Here is a 17,527-nt window from a genome sequence, read left to right on the forward strand (position 1 = left end):
ACTGGTGTTGACTTAACACCACCGGGGAGGCAAATCAAGCTAAAAGAATAGAATATAAGTACAATCAAACCTATAGTTCAAATCTATATATTGTAATAATTTTTTGGGCAGAATAATAAAAAAAAAAAGTTCCACCTTTTTCTAATTTGGTATGATATTTTATTTTGGAATTTATTCAGTGGAACAACTCAAGCTACTTGAAGAATAGCTGGGAAATTAACTTTTTTCCTTAATAAATTTCTCCAGTGTTTGCAAGTGAAGAGCAAACCCAGAGATTTGTGCAGATATGTAAAAGTTTCATTTTGGGCCTGGAAAATGTCAGTGAAGGGTTGTGCAAGAGACATCACAGCTAGAGAGACAACATGCCTTCTTTCTTCCCTGGAAAGCATCTGCCTTGTTCAAAACAGTGGGATTTTCCCCTAAAAACAGCCACATGGGATTAGATCACCTCTCCAATAACTCAGGACCTTGTCTGTGACCATGGCCCGTCGTGGATGCTTAAAAAAGTCTAAAAAAAACCAGAACAAATGTAGTACTACTTTTTCAGAACACGTTCCCATGATTCAGACACCTGCATCTTGGGGATTTTGTGACCCAGAAGAGCTGTCTCAACCAGAGACAGATTGTTCTTGCATTGATGATTCCATTAACTTCTTAAATGTCTGTGACTTTTCCGTATCACCAAAATTCTGTGACAAGAAATTTGCAGGGTGACAAAAACGACATTACCCTTTTTCATTTTCAGCCAGTCACTTTTTCGTCTCACTACACAAACCTACCTTTTGTTTATAGTGGGGAAAAAATAGACTTTTTTCCTACTGAAATTTTTTCATTCTTCCATTGAGACAACAGACTGAGCCTCAGAAACAATGTACAAAAATCAGCCACGTGGAACATCATCATTTTCCTCATCATTGCTTACACCCCATTTGATAAATTTATAATTTTTGAGTCTTATGAGCCATGGGTTAAATAGAATTAGCTGACTCTGAACACAAGGATGTTTGTAGAGTTAAGTAGGAGAAGGTGAACAACAGAAGGGAAGAAAGAGAAGAGTGAGAGGATGTCATGGTTTCACCCCAGCCAGCAGTCAGGCCCCTCAGAAACCCTCACCCACTCCTCCGCCAGCAGGACTGGGAAGGGAAATCAGTAGGGTAAAAGTTAGAAAACTTGTGGGTTGAGATAAAGAGAGCTTAATAGGGAAAGCAAAAACCATGCAGGCAGGCAAAAAACCCCAAGGAATTAATTCACTGCTTTATATGAACAGGAAGGTGTTTATTCATCCCCAGGAGAGCAGGGCCCCATCCTACCTAAGAGTGACTTGAGGAGACAAAAACCACGCCTCCAAATGTCTCCCCTTTCCTCCTTCTTCCCCTAATTTACATGGTCACGTGGTGTGCGATATCCCTTTAGTTGGCTGTGTCTCCTCCCAACCTCCCAGGAATCCCCATGCCATCCCCAGCCTGGCTGCAGGAAAAGCAGAAAAAGTCTTTGCTCTGTATGGTCCTGCTCGTGCAGTAAAAAAAAAAATCTCTGTATCACCAACCCTGTGTTCAGCACAAACCCAAAACACAGCCCCACACCAGCTGTTGGGAAGGGAATTAACTACCCCACCAAAACCAGCACAGAGAGGGAAGAAAAAAAATAATGAAACCTAGAGAACACATTTTGCAATTGTGCTGTTTGACACAGAGGAGAACTGGGCCAAAACTCCAGCCCTGAACTCCCTGAACTTTGCCTTTGTGTATTGTCAAGTACATGTGGCTTCAAACTTGGTGGTTCAGGCTCTTGTCTTTTCCTATTCCCACCAACATTTGGCACAAAAATTGTCAGCATTTTCTAAGGTTCCTGGTGGAATTTTCTACTGACAGTCATTCCAGATGCTGCCCCTGCAGGGCAGGTGTGACAATACTTGATTTATAATCAGGTAGTTAATTGTGACTTGCTTGGCTTAGCTCAGCAGGACAGCGTGGGAGCTCAGAATAGCTCCTGTGAACTGAAACTCCCGGGGGTCTGAGCCCAGACGATCGGATCCCTTTGAGTTTCCTGAGGACTCTGCCCTGATGGTGACTTGATGGAGAGAGGCAGCCTTGATCCAGTCGTGCAAAAAGGGAATTTTAATAATGCAAAAATAACAAACAAGAAGGCATTCACTATGTTTGGAGAGAACTGGAACAAGCACTAACAAGGCAAAACTCAGGGTCCAGGCTCAGACAGGGGTATTTATACATCCTGGTATGGGGCAGCATTAAGGTGGGGCCTGAGGGAAGGGTCCAATAGGGGAGGACAGTTAGGAATATTAAAAATTCTGCAGCAAAAATCAACCTGCACAAAGAACGAGGAACTTTCTAACAACAATTTGCATACTTGAACTGAGGGAGCATGTGAATAAGTCTCTTGCTTACTGTACTTAGAAAGGGGTTTTCCAGGGCATTAGTCCAGAGTTTTCCTCCTCCCTGAGGGAAACCACTCTCTACAGTAAATCTTGTTCCTTGTCTGAACATTTGGGTCCTCACAGCTGCTGCAGGGAAGAAGCAAGAGCACAAGGCAAGTTGGGAGAGGAGGTATAAACACCCTCCTCTATCTCTCCCTTAGACAACAATAACAGAACTTCAGGGTATTTCAATACCTCTGACAACCATAGCCACCCTCGAGGAGCCGTTCTCACCCCCTTGGGCCCAGCCCCTCGCTTTGAAAATGTTTTCTTTGTATGCAATATAAACAAGCCCTTTCTCATCCCTTTCAAGGTTTTCTTTTTTCTTTTTTCTTTTTTTTTTTTTTTTTTTTTTTTTTTTTTTTTTTTTTGTGCAGTTCCAAAAAGCTAAACCAATGCACAAGTGGATGAGGATATGTGAACTGGGGGTTCCTTGTGGCAATAATTAGCCAACAAACTGAATTTCTTGGGTGGTCTCTGCCCCTGATGGTCACTAGTGTGACTGCATAATGAGATGTGACTGTCACAGACCTGAGGCAAACATCTGAAACTAAAAAACAGACTGCAGGGACCAGCTGGAATCATAACCTACAAAATTCTATTTAATCTCGCCATTTTTTATCATGTGGGAATGTGGGGGTCTTTTTTATGATCTTCCCCTTTTTTAAGTGGGACAGAGTATATTGTTTTTAATTGACTTGATATCTCCCACGGACACAGAATGAACCCAGTCTCTAACCCTGAAAACATTTTTCAATAATAGCTTTCAGAAGCATATGTTAGAAATGAGACATACTCTGAAGGAAGCAAGTGAGAGAAGAGGATAATAGAAGCAGATCATAGTAGTACTATAGTGACACACTTCATTTTTAATTTACTCATTTGTGTGTTATTTTAAAAGATTTTGATGCTGAGAGATTCCAGAGGAAACCAAAAGAAGTGAATGCTATTAACAGCTGCTGAATCCTGAGTATTTTTGAAGGTCTGGTGATCATTTAGTTATTTAAATAGAAGCACAATGCAGGATTTTATGCTTTGTGACTCTTGTAAGATAGCTCCCTATTTAAAATTATCATGTGGTATTTCTATTTATCCATGCACATGAATTATTCACACTGTGGATTTGTCCTTTCTGCCCTTTCAGTCTTCTTTCAGTCATGGAGATGATTGACCGGGAACTTCACCTTGCTGTCACCTGTGTTTTCCTGTTGTAGAGTACTAGAGAGCCAAAAATACAGTTTCACACTTCATGGGAAGGGAGGAAAGGAGGCTGGAGTAATTGAACTTGTGTGTATAATTAGCCACATGTACTCTTCTTTTGTTGAAACCATGGAAGAAGTTAAACCCAAAATTGTTCTGCATTTCCTGCTTCTTGGAGTGGTTGTCTACATGACTGTCATAATTTTGATTTTCTTGAACCATTTTTAAAGTGATGTGTGGGATCTTCTCTATGCCTTCCTTCTAAAGGGTGAGGAGAGAATGTTGGTTGTAAATCCAAACCTTTATTCCTTTAGTCCTTTATTCTCTTTTTTTGTACATGCAGTGATTTATATGGACTTGATGACTGGAGGGAAAGCTTTCTTAGACACAGAAATACAGGATAGAAAGAATATAGAAATAGGATAAATATAGAATAGATAGGATAAATACAATAAATTGGATAAATCTAGGATATGGGATAGTAGGTAGAAAAGGGTATGCAGCCAGGTCTACCTTCCTACCATCCTATTAATAGAGGCATGTGAACCCACCTGAAAGTGGAGAGCTCAGCTTGAGGCCCAAGTGTTTCTTAGAATCCAGAGATTCAGCAGGAATATTCCAAATGGCATTTCTCTTTCTTCTCCATCTTTCCCTCCTCTGCCACACAGACAGGCCATTATCTGTCTCCTCAGGCACAAGCCAAGTGCCATGAGGACAAAAGCCTTCAAACCTTAAAGCCTGCAATTTGCCTGAGGAAGAGAGGATGAGCAGAAAAGGTCAGACACAGGAGTAAAGTCTTGGTCCTGATGTCCCTCAGGCTTTAGTCAGCTCCCAGGCAATTGTAATACATTGCCAAGCACAAAGTTGCCTTAGGACCCAGCCCTCAGAGATGGAATGCTTTGGGCAGAACCTTTCCCTTTTACGGTGCTTTGAAAGGCTGGAAGCAAAGCTCAGGTCAGGTAGAAGAAATCACTCTGCAGAAATATTTCTCACCTGCATAAATCATTCTTTTCTCCCAGTGTGACTTTTTTTTTGCAATGAAACAGTCTCACAGCACTTTGCCCATCTGTGCTATGGAAATCTCTTTTGACCTTGCTGAGTGGCCTGGCCATCCATCACGTCAGAGCTGAGCTACATGCGAGGAGAGCACTGGGGACTGTCACCTCACCCACCTGCCTCAGTGACTGCAAAAACAGAGCAGAGCCCAGCCTCAGCTCTTCCCCTGACAGATACATTCCCTTCTCTACTAGTCCTTAGGCTTTCCTCATCACTTTCTCCCAATTTGTTTCTCATGGTTCAGGGGAAAAGTGAAAGTAAGCATACACACAAGGTCTTATTTACCTCCAGGTGAATATCTGTAACATCAATCTTGGTAGCAAAGAAAATCTCAATTCCACCATCTGTGTCTTTTCCCTGTTCTGACAGAGCACATATTCACGTTTCACAGGTAAAGAGAGGCTGATTTGTTCTTTCCTACAAACTTTGCCTCACCAGAATATTTCACATCAAGTTTGACTGTCAGGCAATAAAAAGGAATGGGTAACAAGATGATGACTTAATCCAGCATCTGTTGAAGTCTATAGTCCCCTTTCCCTGTGATCAAGACCTAAATCCTTATTCCTAAAAGCAGCTTTGACACTTAATCCTTGGAGGGAAAAAAAGAAAGGGGGTGAGTCAAATACAATAAAACTCTTGACATTTTTGTATTTGAAGGACACATCAACATGAATGCAAAAGCTCTGCTTGACCTATGCAGCGGCTTTCCAAGGAAACTGTGACAAAGTAAGTAGGATCAATCCATCCTTTTGGAACGTTAAACCTGAGGCTGAAAAGAAGGGAGAAATATAGTTCAAGTTTCAGAGAAGATACAGCAAAAGCAGAGGGGTGGCTTAATAGTCCCCTTTCTCCTAATGTGGTCATAATAGTTGTAATGGTTTGTTGATTTTTGTTGTTGTTGTTGCAATGAGTAAAGACCTCATCTTCTGATCCTGCAGAATGGCTCTTTAGCCTACCTGTTTCAGGTAACACTCTCATTATGCCCATGGCCTGCACAAAATCTGCAGCTTGTACTGCAGATGGCTTCACAGCAGTGCTTGATGCAGGATGTTCTCAGTGCAAAAGCCATCAAAAAAAAAGAAAAATTCACATTAGAACAAGTAAAAACTGTCTTTTGCAAGTCATTGCTAGCACAGACTGGCAGTGTTCCTCGCCCACCTAACCTTTAGTTCTGTTCAGTGTGCAAGGTCAGAATCCTTTGTGCCTGCTGAGAGCCTCTGAGTGTGGCAGAAATTTTTCATGAATGCAGATGTCTACAAAAAGGGAGTTTGTTGGCAGGATTCAGACCTTTTGAATAATGCTGAAATGACAACACTCTGGAATGAGGAGCTTGACACGTGCTCTGCATCTATGGGTGGTCGCTGATTGCTTTTGGTTTTATACAGGAAACAAAAACATCTGAGGTCATTCTCCCCATCCCTCTCACTACACAATACTATACCGTCCTTGCTCAAAACCAGTAGAGCATTTTACCTTAAAACCCTGGACTCTACAGTCATTGTAACACACATGGTTTTCTGCCTTTTCTGCCTATAACTACTTTATAAATAGAGAGCCAGATGACTTCTGGATTTCAAACCTTCTAGGAAAAAATAAAACCCATGAATACTAAAGCTTGAAAAACACAGAAAGTATAAGGAGCTTCCTACTTCCTAAAAGCGACCTCAATTAATGTTGTCCTTCCAAGTTTTTGCTGCCTGTTTTTGGTATTGCAGTATTTAAGCTAAACTGATAACCTGTGAACAGCTGAGGTCAGCAGAAAGAGAACTGGCCTTGTCTGATGGGTGAGTGCACCAATCTCTCAAAGCTGGCATTTAGAGTAGAATTAAGCTCGTTTAATAAAAATTATATTTGGAAGGTGTCTCTGTCCATGGCAGGCGGTTTTGAATTGGATGATCTTTAAGGTGCTGTCCAAACCAAACCTGTGACTTTATGATTTGCGTCTATGATGTATAAAAGTAAGATGTCTGCTCAAAGACAATCATTTAAGTCCTCATTTCAACTATTTTAGACTTTCATGCCAGTTAGGTTGAGCTGCCTTCTGCAAATGTGTGCTGCTGTCCTTTGACTACAGCTGGTGTTGAAACAAGCTACTCATGCAGTTAAATGCTCTCTCATTTGTGTGGATAAATGGCTTCCATCCACAGGCTGTGACTACACCGTAGAGTGAAGTAAAAATAAAAAGCTACCTTCAAACAAATGTGTTTTATCAGTGTCGTTTTAACTAATTACACTTCCTGGAAAAAAAAAAATCATCTGCCTTCTTCATGAATGAGAAAGTTTTTGAATTATTTAAATTGGAGTCTGTATTGCTCTTAAATATATGATACTTTCCTTGAAGACAGGAAAAAAGAAGAGGCAGCTGACCTCTTGTGTGACATAACCAAAGTAAAGTGTATCTGGCTCAGCGAAGTATTTAATGGGGCTGTGATCTCTTAGATGCAGGGATCAATTTCTTGTTTTGCATTTGTGCTGTATTTGAAATATTGGATTCTTAATCTGTGATTGACTGCAAGTAGTGTTATAATAACAATATGTAGTCAGAATACGTCTCTCCCTATAAAAAATAATTTAGTATAGTTCATGGAAATGAGACTTTGTCTGAATAGATAAACGTGTCAGGTTTGTTACCATTTCCAGTGCTGGATATATGAAATCAGGGAAGAGATTTATCTCTACCTTAGTTTTAACTTTATACCATTTTTTGTGCTGGCGATTCACTTTAGCTCTCTGCTAGATAAAGAAAAAAAAAAAAAAAAATAGGATGAAAATCTGCTCCAGAGAATCTTAAAATTAGGCAGAAACAACCTAATAAGAAGAATTTATTATAGGTGGTTTCCTACTGTATTGCTGAAGACTTTTCTAAAAACCACAATTAAAAGAAAGCCCCAGCCAGAGGTGCCAGAAGCCTCTTTTGTGTTTGTCCACTGTCAGAAGTGACTCATCTCCCAGCCCAGGAGTGTGTGCTGAAACACAGCTCCTCCATTATTCAGATTGTATCAGCTGCACGTTCAGCTTTGCTAACAAAGGAGGTGGCAAATGTCTCTCCCTTTCCCATTAAAATCTTCTGCAATCGCCTCAGTGTGTGCGGGTAGATATAATAAGCAGATTGCAGAAATTAATTAATTATGAGAGTTAACTTTTCACTTTCACCCTTCGCTGAACCTCCTTTGTTCCTTAGCCCTGGCTTTTGTAAAACTGAAGTTATTTCCCAGGGTGTGTGGCTTTTAAGATGACTGTGCCTTGTGTTTAGCTGCTATAGCACACCAAACATGTGGAACATTTTAACAAGAAGCTTTTAATGAATCCCTGGGAATAAAACACCCTCAAAAACAATACTTCGATATGTGAGTAATTATACTCACCGCAGCAACAAAACTACAAAAAACTACAAAAAAACTAAAAAAAAAAAAAAAAAAAAAAAAAAAAAGGCAAATATTTCCTCTTACATTTTAAAATATCCTTAACCACAGCCATTCACTGACAGGCAAATTTGGATAACGGGGGCTTTCTGCAAGGCTGTGAGTGAATTATTTCAGACTTTTAGATGATTTGCTAGAAAGATGTGTTAAAATGCTGGTAATTTGAACACCAGCAAGCAGTTTGCCTACTGCTTGTAACTTTTTTAATAAGTGCCATCACCTATTCTGTATTGCCCTCAGCTTCTCACACTTGTGTCAGAAGGAAATGAGAGATTTTTAACACAGCCAACTAGTTCAGTGCAAAGTGGAGAGGGGCAGAATTTCCCTCAGGTCTTAATCCCAGTAAAGGTTCAGGGCACTGTGTGGTTGTAATCAGTCACTTGTCTTTCTGAATTACTTTATTCCAAACCACAGGCAGCTCTGTAATGTCTTCTTTTTCTACCATCAGGCAAATATTATGTGTCAAGAAAGCAAAATTAGAGAAGGGGCAATAAGGAAAGTAAGGATGGAGGATTTATATCTAGAGTTTCTGCTTGTAGGCCTTGTTGATGACTTTATTCACTATATATTTAAATTACCAGCATTACTTCCCTATAGACTTGTCTCAATTGTTTTAAGAGTTAGATGAGCTAATGCTTGCAAAGAAATTTCCTTGTGGAAAACACTGCCATTTTCACAGAGTATTGAAGGCTGCAAATGAATTCCTGTCCTGAAACTGCTACTTCCCTTCTCCCAAGCCCCAGTTTTAATCAGTCCTTCTGATTGCACACCACCTCTACCCTGGCTGAGGCATGGTCTCCCTCCCTTGCTGATAGAGAGGATGAGGAGGAATTGGGTATCAGACTTGAGGCCTTTAAGGCAAAAGAATGAAGACTGATGGTTTCAGACACAGTAGTCAAAGCCCCTTTTCTGCTGCTAATGGTCTGGGAAGCAGTAAATTATGTCCGTATTTCAGCCAGAGCCATTCCATGACTTCTAAGGTGAAATGGAAATCCCTAAGCAAGGAATAGTTGTAATCACCAAAGTCTGAAAAAACTTTTTACCTTTGGGGAAGGTTCTTTCAAGGCTTTGTCAAAGCCATGTAAAAATTAGGACAGGAACAAAAGTGGTATGATCTTTTCATATTTGAATTTAGAATAAATTTTATGTCCCTGAATCCACAGAGAGTTTGAAAAAGATACTAATGGACAGGTCAGCTTTCAAAAAAGGATAAAAACCTAAACTGTCTTGTACAGCCATGGGAATCTTCAGCTCTAGGCTGCAGAGTGAGAAGTCTAAGATCCAGTAAGTACAGAATAATATTACAGTTTTATGCCAGCAGGTCGATCTGTGTGAATTTCTGTGCATTCACATGCAAACACTCCTGTGTATTTACTAACCCTGGACTTTGAGACCATGGGTCAACATCTGAAGATGGTTGAAAATGATCATTCCTTATCAGGTTAAATCTCCAATTGTCCTTGTATTCTCTGTCAATAAGTGCTAAAAAATGTCTGTATAACAGCAAGGGCAGAAAGGCATAAAATGGTACCACTTTCTTGTTAGAGAAGTTTAGAATGAGAAATTGTCTCTTTTATGGTTCTATATACTAACATTTGGCTTCTGACTAAGCCAAGCAGCAGTCCTGCAACCATCCAGAATTTCTCCATATTACCAGACTTTGTGGCAGCAGAAAATACCCTGAAAAGCAAAGAAAATCAAAATATTTCCCCATTTTCTCTTTTCCTTCTTGGTCACCAAGAAAGGGCTGATTATGAGCAGGCTGCAGAGGCTGGTTCCAGTTAATATACATGCATTTATACGGGATGGATATCATGGAAGCTTACTAGGATGATCTAGAATAAACTGTGATATACTTTTGGAAAATGTGCATAAAAAAATGAAAAAAAGATTTAAACACAGTTTTCTTGCAGTGTGCTTTAGCTGTCCTCTGACTGTGTAGGAAACATTTGCCTTCCCAGTTGTGAACTTAATTTTTTTTTTTTTTTTTTTTTTTTTTATTGCCTAAACCATTTAGCAAATTCAGTTTAAAATTCAAAGGTAACTGTGAGTTAGTCAGAACTACAATTTTAGAAAGAAAATTGTTTAAATACTCTCCAGCAGACTTTGCAGTTCAGGTAGGTTTGTAGATTAATTTACCACTTCAGGCTTTGGAATATTCCCCAGAGATCTTCAACACTGACAGAGTTTTTATGACCACAGTCGCTGCAGATTTAGGATATAGTCCAGTACCTGTTAATTCAGTGGAAAAACTGCCTTTCATTCAGAAAACACTGACTCAGAAACCTATTAGCACTGTTTTGGAACTACAAACTGTTGTAGTGTGTATGGTTCTGATCCTGTAACTGTAAAAAATATAATGTCCATCTAGTTAAAGTATGCCAGTGGAATTAAAGAAGTAAGAACACCATCTGAAAAGGGCATTTGTGGCATTTTTGCAGTTTCAGTTTTGTTGCCAAAGGTCTGCAATTACATGAATGAAGGTGACTTTAAGCTCCTTGCCAGGCTGCAGACACAGGAGAAGGGCACCTATCTATCATCAGTCTGCTGATTGCAGCCAGATCCAGATGAAGCAAGGATGACTGGGTGTTTAACAAATTACATTGCTTACTTAATTTCTATAGCCTTGACCTTAACTGCTTCCATAAAGCAGCTTCTGTTCCTGCCACAGGCAGGGATTTGTTTCTTCCAGCAGGTTCTCTTGCAGTGCTGCAGCTCCACCAGGTTCAGCAGTGCTGCTACCCCAGCCTTAATTCCAAGGAAATTTTTTAAGTGAAAATCAAAGCCATCCTCTTTGGATGATACTTGTTGATTCACAGCTGGGAGTGGCATGACAAAGACTAACCTGGACAGAAGGTTGAGATTATATCCTTGTTACCTGCCAGGTTTTTTCACCATGATAAAGAGGGTGTAAAGCCCTTATTCTAAAGAGAGAAATCCATCCACCCCCTTTGAACTCCTCCCAAGAGGTGGCTGCTACCACTGAATTTGCCTTGACTGCTGCAGCAGTCGTTCAGCTCTCAGCTAACCAGAAAATATAGTTTTGTAAATAATTAAAATGTCTACAGTGTAAATGCTTTTCTTAAAATAAAATCAAATGTGTTTTGTTGGTTGTTTTTCTTACAAATAATTTGAGTTTGGAGAGCTGTTTAGCACTTAAGTACTGCCAAAGAGAAAACAATTTTTGTTCTGAGTATGCAAAGACATGATCTTGAGCAGGAATTTTCTCTCTTCAAAATGCTAATTAAACAAAACAATGAATTTTGATAAATAAGTACATCTACAAGCTCCTGGCCTCGGGGAAGTGTCACCACAGTATTTATTGTTCGCAAGAATGAATATCTCACATAAACACTTTTCCCCTTTAAAAGATGCAAAGCTTGTATTTGAAATTAAAACAGCTGTGAGGGGCTGTTTGTGTGTGTTTGTGCATGAGAGGGTTTTTCAGACGAGGTCTGAAAATAGATAGTCAGTTAAATGGAAAAAGATGGATGCTGTGAGAGGAGGATGTGCAGTGCAACTGGGTTGGAATTGGGAAACCCAAAAAAGTCTGGAGAGGTTGCCTCCCCAGCTGTGCCTCCATGAGTGTCTTTTACATTTACAGTTTTCAGGGCAGTTGCAGACATAAGTGAGATCAGATATTTACTGGAAGTGGTTCATAAAGGCGTTTAGAAATGGTCTCTATCTGCCTTGTAATTCCAATATCTTTCTTTTCTCCAAAGGTCAGACCCATATTTGCTAGCATGGAAGTTTTTATCTGATATCTGGCATATTGGGCACATGTACAGCCACAGAATACAGCAAAGAAACAGCAGGGTAAAAACCTCCCTACATGGAACCAGAAAGACTTAAACCTCATATACAAAGTTCATTTAACTTGATTAGTTTAACTAAGATATTGAACTTAATAAACAAAATTAAATGCATTCCGATTTTAGTAAATGGACTTGATTTTCTTAGATTTTATTGTGATGGAGGTGGGACACCCCAAGGAACTCTACAACCAGTGCCATTAAACGAGTTCCTTCAGGTTGATGTGACTCCAAGCAGCAGCACACAGAACACTGAGAGCCCTGAAACAATTGCATGTTAGGATATTTATTTCCAAGTTCACATCTTGGTTTTGTTTCACAGAATCACAGAATCATTTAGGTTGGAAAAGGACCTCCTGAGTGAGTCACCTCATCTATCACAGGCATCCAGTCCCAGAAATTCCTTAAAAAGATAAGACGTTAACACCTTAAAAGGAGCTAGTGCTTCTACATTTTTCTATTCCCTCATAAGAAGCAGGTTAATATTTATTCAGAACTTTGCTGTACACCTTTCATTAATATTCATTAGCATTTGCATTACTTTAGTCTTTGTACCAACATTTGGGAATATAAATATTTTGTATATATACATATACATTTAAATAGAAAAAGTGAAAGACTTTAAGAGATGCAGAAAAAACCCACTATTATTATTTTCATTACAATATTTTCTCATTCCTTTCCTGGTCTATCATTATCACCTTTTGATAGGACTGTACACCGTACTTTATCAAGTTACAGCCATAAAGGCCTACATGTAGCAATTTTTATATTTGTGAGAAGAGGAGGAAACATCGTGGGAATCTGATGGTTTCTAAGGCACAAACTTCTTTTGGACTTCCCTGATGGCTCAAGAGGGAAAATGAATATGTCCATGTTCCTCGGTGTGACAAAGGACAGATTCCTCACGGTGCTGTAGAGAAATCCTGTCACCACTCTGGTAATAAATTACCATGATTTAAACTTATCAGAGCAGGACTCTCCAAGCCTTAATGGAGAGTGTGTATGGTTGATGTAGGACCCATATGCAGAGCTGTCACAGCTTGACCTCTCTTGCCTCAACAGCAGTAGGCTTTGATTGCACCCTGCACACTCCAGACGTATTTTTCTCCCTGTCCTGCTCTCTGCCAGATTTGGACTCCAGAAATGCTGAATGTCACCACACATTTTAGTTCCTGACAGCAGGCTAAGGGCAGAAATGTGAAAAGGAAACGTAAAACTTGCCTTAAAATATTTCCATGGGTGGAAAAAAGGTAGTGGCTTGGTTAGAGGAAAAGGAGTGTTTGTCTCACCGGGGCTGGGTGAGGTCCAGCGCTTGTCGTGACTGCAGATCACTAAGGACAGATGGGTGCCCAGTCACCCACCCCGGATGGGTGCCCAGGGACCCACCCCAGGTGGTGCTGGTCTCCATCCAGCCTCATGGACAGGTATCTGTGTACAGCTGGTGCTGAGTGACATCTTTGGACTGTCTGGACAGAGGAATTGAGGTCTGAGTCACCTGCAGAGACTGAGCTGTCCTCTCACCGTGCTGCAACAAGGCTGAAATAAATTGGCAAGAAAATCTTCCCTTATGCTACCTAAGTATGAATTTTGTAGCTTGTGTTTCCAATATCTTCCCTGAGTAATAGACCCTTCAGAAAATATGATGAGTGTTATATTTTTGCAAAAGCTTCACAGAATTTTCAGCAATGTATATATGTATATTTATTAAAGAAGCAGCTCTGAGAAATCCGCAGTTACAACTGGTTGGGTTTTACAATTAACTCTCAATCCCACTTTGTATGTTGCAAAGAGGAAACCCAGCAAATCCTTCTCATTATAGTGACATAGATAAAAAAAGCAGATCCCCCAATTCCTAAAAGCCCCCACAAAGTAGTGTTATTGAAGTATTTATAAAGTATTTCCATGGACTTTACCTTAAGTAACCTGTTGTGATGGAAATTGTATTAATGGAGAAATTTTGCATTGAAAGTCAGACTGTTTTTCACGCAGACAAAATCAGTACTGAAACAACACAGATTATTATCTGAGTGATGAGTAGAAGATGAATAGCAGCCAGAATAGATTTGTCATGAGCAAATCATGTCAAACCAATCTAAACTCCCTCTGTGACAAGCCAACAGGCACTGTGGATGGAGAGGAGCGGTGGAAATCGTGAATCTTGGCTTTCAGAAGGCTTTTGATGTGGTCTCAGGTGGAGCTCTCATAAGCAGCCAAGCTCTAGATAAAACTAACAGGTACAAAAAAAAAAAAAAAAAAAAAACAAAAAAAAAAAAAAAAGAGTAACTGCAGCTATGGCACAGATACTGATGGGAAGAGACACTGAGGGAGGTTCTGCAATGATCTGTTCCAGGTCAGTCTCTGGCAGTGTTTTTGTTAAATCTAATGAGCCAGACACAAGAAATACATTTTGGAAGCCAGGCTTAGAATTAAAATTCTTAGATATGCAAATAGATAAAAATGAAATTCAGTTAATTTCATGGGGACAAATGTAATATTTTGCATGCAGGTGGGAGTAATTAACTTCACAGACAGAAATCAGGAAACAATCAGTAGTTCTGAAGTCACCCTTGGGATTATGGCTGATCACAAGTGGAAAGCAAGGCGATGATGATGTGCTGCTGCAGGTACCTTCCCTTTTTACTCAGCAGCAACTCACAGGTTTTTATCTGAGCTCATCTTTGCACAGGACACACCTGGAGAAAGGAGGAGCAGTTAGAGTCTGTAGGAGATCAGTGGAAAATCTGAGTTGGGAAAAAAAGCTGATAGAAAAGGACTAAACATGTTTTTTTTAGTGTGAAGAGATGATGGAGAGAGCAGCTTTTAATTAAGAAAGAGGCTGCTGTTTAATCAATTCTTCATGGGTATAAACTGTAGCAAAACAGATTCATTTAGATTAGAGGAATATATTTCTAGCAGTGTGGAGAAGCAGCATAATTTTATTGATTTTCTTCTGGGTGGTATCACAGTTTCTTTCTGCACATTGACTGGCCTCCAGTTCATGAGTGGTTCAGCTGCAGGTTGGGACACCCAGGTGGGGAGCCCAACAAAGGATTTCACAGCTTGATTTTTGTCTAAAGCATACAGGTGAACCAGATTTACCTGTAGACAGCATTTCTGCAGCAGAGTTCATACTTCTGTAACTCAGCACCACTCAACTCAGCATGGCTCATATTTTAGGCTTATTCCAGGTGTTTTAGGCTCCTTACAGGTATTACAGGAATCAGTTCCTTCTTTTTACTGTAGAATTAATGTATATTAACGCTGTTCATACTGTGTGGTCCTAAAGCAGGCACTACTCACATGCACATTTTGCTTCAGGAGCAGAATCAGCTTGAACAGGGAGCTACACATAGGGACAAAAGCAAAAAGGTGGTCAAACAAGTGAAAATGGAGTGAAGAATCATTGAAATTGTTGAATGGGGTTTAGAGTAATGAGAAGGGATTAAATAGAGCTGTGACTTTAAGAAGGGGATGTGAAAATATACGTAACTAATGCAAATCCAAACAGCAATGATCTGCCAGGCTAATCTTGTTCCCACCTCTTAGTTGCACTCACATGTCACATCCTACCTTAAACCAGATTAATGTTTCCTGGTGAATTCCCAAAGAGGTCTCACAAAGGTCCGCCAGGTTTGGGAAGATTTGGAGTCCTGCAGTGAACGTGACATATGAGCACACACTTGAACTGAAACCTCTTCAGTTGTGGGATGGCTAATCTCACACTTCCGCACGGTATTTAATATATTCTGTTCATGGAAGTGAAGGAATCTACTTTTAATGAAACAAAAATGTCAAAAATCCAGCACTGAAATACTATCTTAGATGTTGCTGAAAGTGTAAGAAGTACTGGTGACACAACAAGGTCAAATTGTATCAACCTTTTCTTACATTATTTATTCCAAATAATAATGAAAAAAATCATGAAAGGTATGAAACTACTGCTGATTTTTCTCTCTGACAGAAAAAACAAAAACACATTAGGACTAACCACTGCAGTCAGAATGGGTGAACAATGCCAGAGAGGTGGAGAAGGGGAAGGCAGATGTTACTTCGTTGCTTGACTAAAGGAGCTTTCAGGCTGCTTTCCAGGATTTAGGCACCTAAATGCTATGTCTGCATTAAAATATAATCACTAAAATTTACAAATGTAGTTGCTGTATCTGCAAGCCATGGTCAGTGAGGAGATATTGGCACATGTTTGTCTGGAGCCTTTTGGAGATCATGGTGTAACGTCTGAGTGCTTTCATTTAGATGTGAGTTATCCAGTGTGGATTCTCAGGTGAAGTTTCTCTCTCTCTCTCTCTCTCTCTCTCTCGCCCCCTCTCCCTAGATCCTTTCCTTTCTCCCTGCCTAAGCTGTGTCATGCTTGTTGGCCTACTGGGCTTAAATCACATCACATCTAAGGCCAAGACATTTTCTTTTCACAATTTCAATACAAAATCAAGTCCATTACTTTCTTGTATAGATCTCAGACAATTATTTCAGTTTATAAATTTATTTTAATGTATTCATGGTCACTTCCCTTTAGATACCTAGTAATTGTGACTTTTTATCAGTCATGATCAGACGTGTTCTCTCAATGAGGCAAGTCTCAGTAAAGGATATACCTGCATTTTTATGGCACACTGACCATCTCTAACCATCTCACATTGCAGTCAGACTCCTAACACACAATTTCTTATGGCACTCATCATGGGACCCTTCCCTTCAGCAGAATAAGTAACATTGTCACTGATAATTTCAGCCTAATTTCTATTTACCTCAGTTTTACTTTACAAATGCCTTGAATACTTTTGCCCTCAAAGGCTGAAAGCTTTAATTGGAATCTTTCAATTACCTTTTCCTTTCATTGAAATGAAGAGGACAAAAGCATCGTAGTGAATCTGAATGTAAATATATTATTGAAATTATAATTAAAAATTATATAACTGCAGGGTTTCTTTCCGTCTTAGCTATCCATCTTCCCTGTAAATACATTATTTTCATTTCAAAAGCTAGTGTGTGTATATGTGTGTATGTTTATTTGTATATGTATGATTTTTTGTAAAATAGAAATACATAAAGGTGCCTTTTACTGTTATGGTTACTAAGGTTTATTGATATACCTTTTAGCACAGTGGGATTTTTTTTTTTTCCTATTAGTTCTGCACGCAGAATCCTGCAAACATTGGTGAACCTAAGACAACTGCTGAGGGCTCTGCAGTCCTGTGCAGTTTGCTACACGTTGCTAGAGCGCTCAGCACTTTCTACAGCCCAAAATATCTCCGAAGGTACAAATATTTCTTATTTATGATCTGCAGATATGAACCGAACACAGGCCTAAACCATTTTTTTAGTCTCCTTATAGTGGTATTTATTTTAAAACTGCATCTGCCTTTATACCTTTCCTGTTTGAAATACAGTGTTTATTCTTTAAATGGTCCCTGTAACCACCATGATGGTCAATTGTGTGGAGGCAGCAGTGCTGTGATGATCTCACTTTTGGTGCTTTTTCCCCCCATTTTGAGGGGGAATGGGCAGAAAATCAATGCAAGACAGATACAGCATGAAACCCACTGTGCATTTTCATTATGAGCCTGTAACCTCTGAGACGTAGGAAG

This window comes from Hirundo rustica, chromosome 5 (genome assembly GCF_015227805.2).
Source record: "Hirundo rustica isolate bHirRus1 chromosome 5, bHirRus1.pri.v3, whole genome shotgun sequence".
In the NCBI taxonomy this organism is placed as follows: Eukaryota; Metazoa; Chordata; class Aves; order Passeriformes; family Hirundinidae; genus Hirundo; species Hirundo rustica.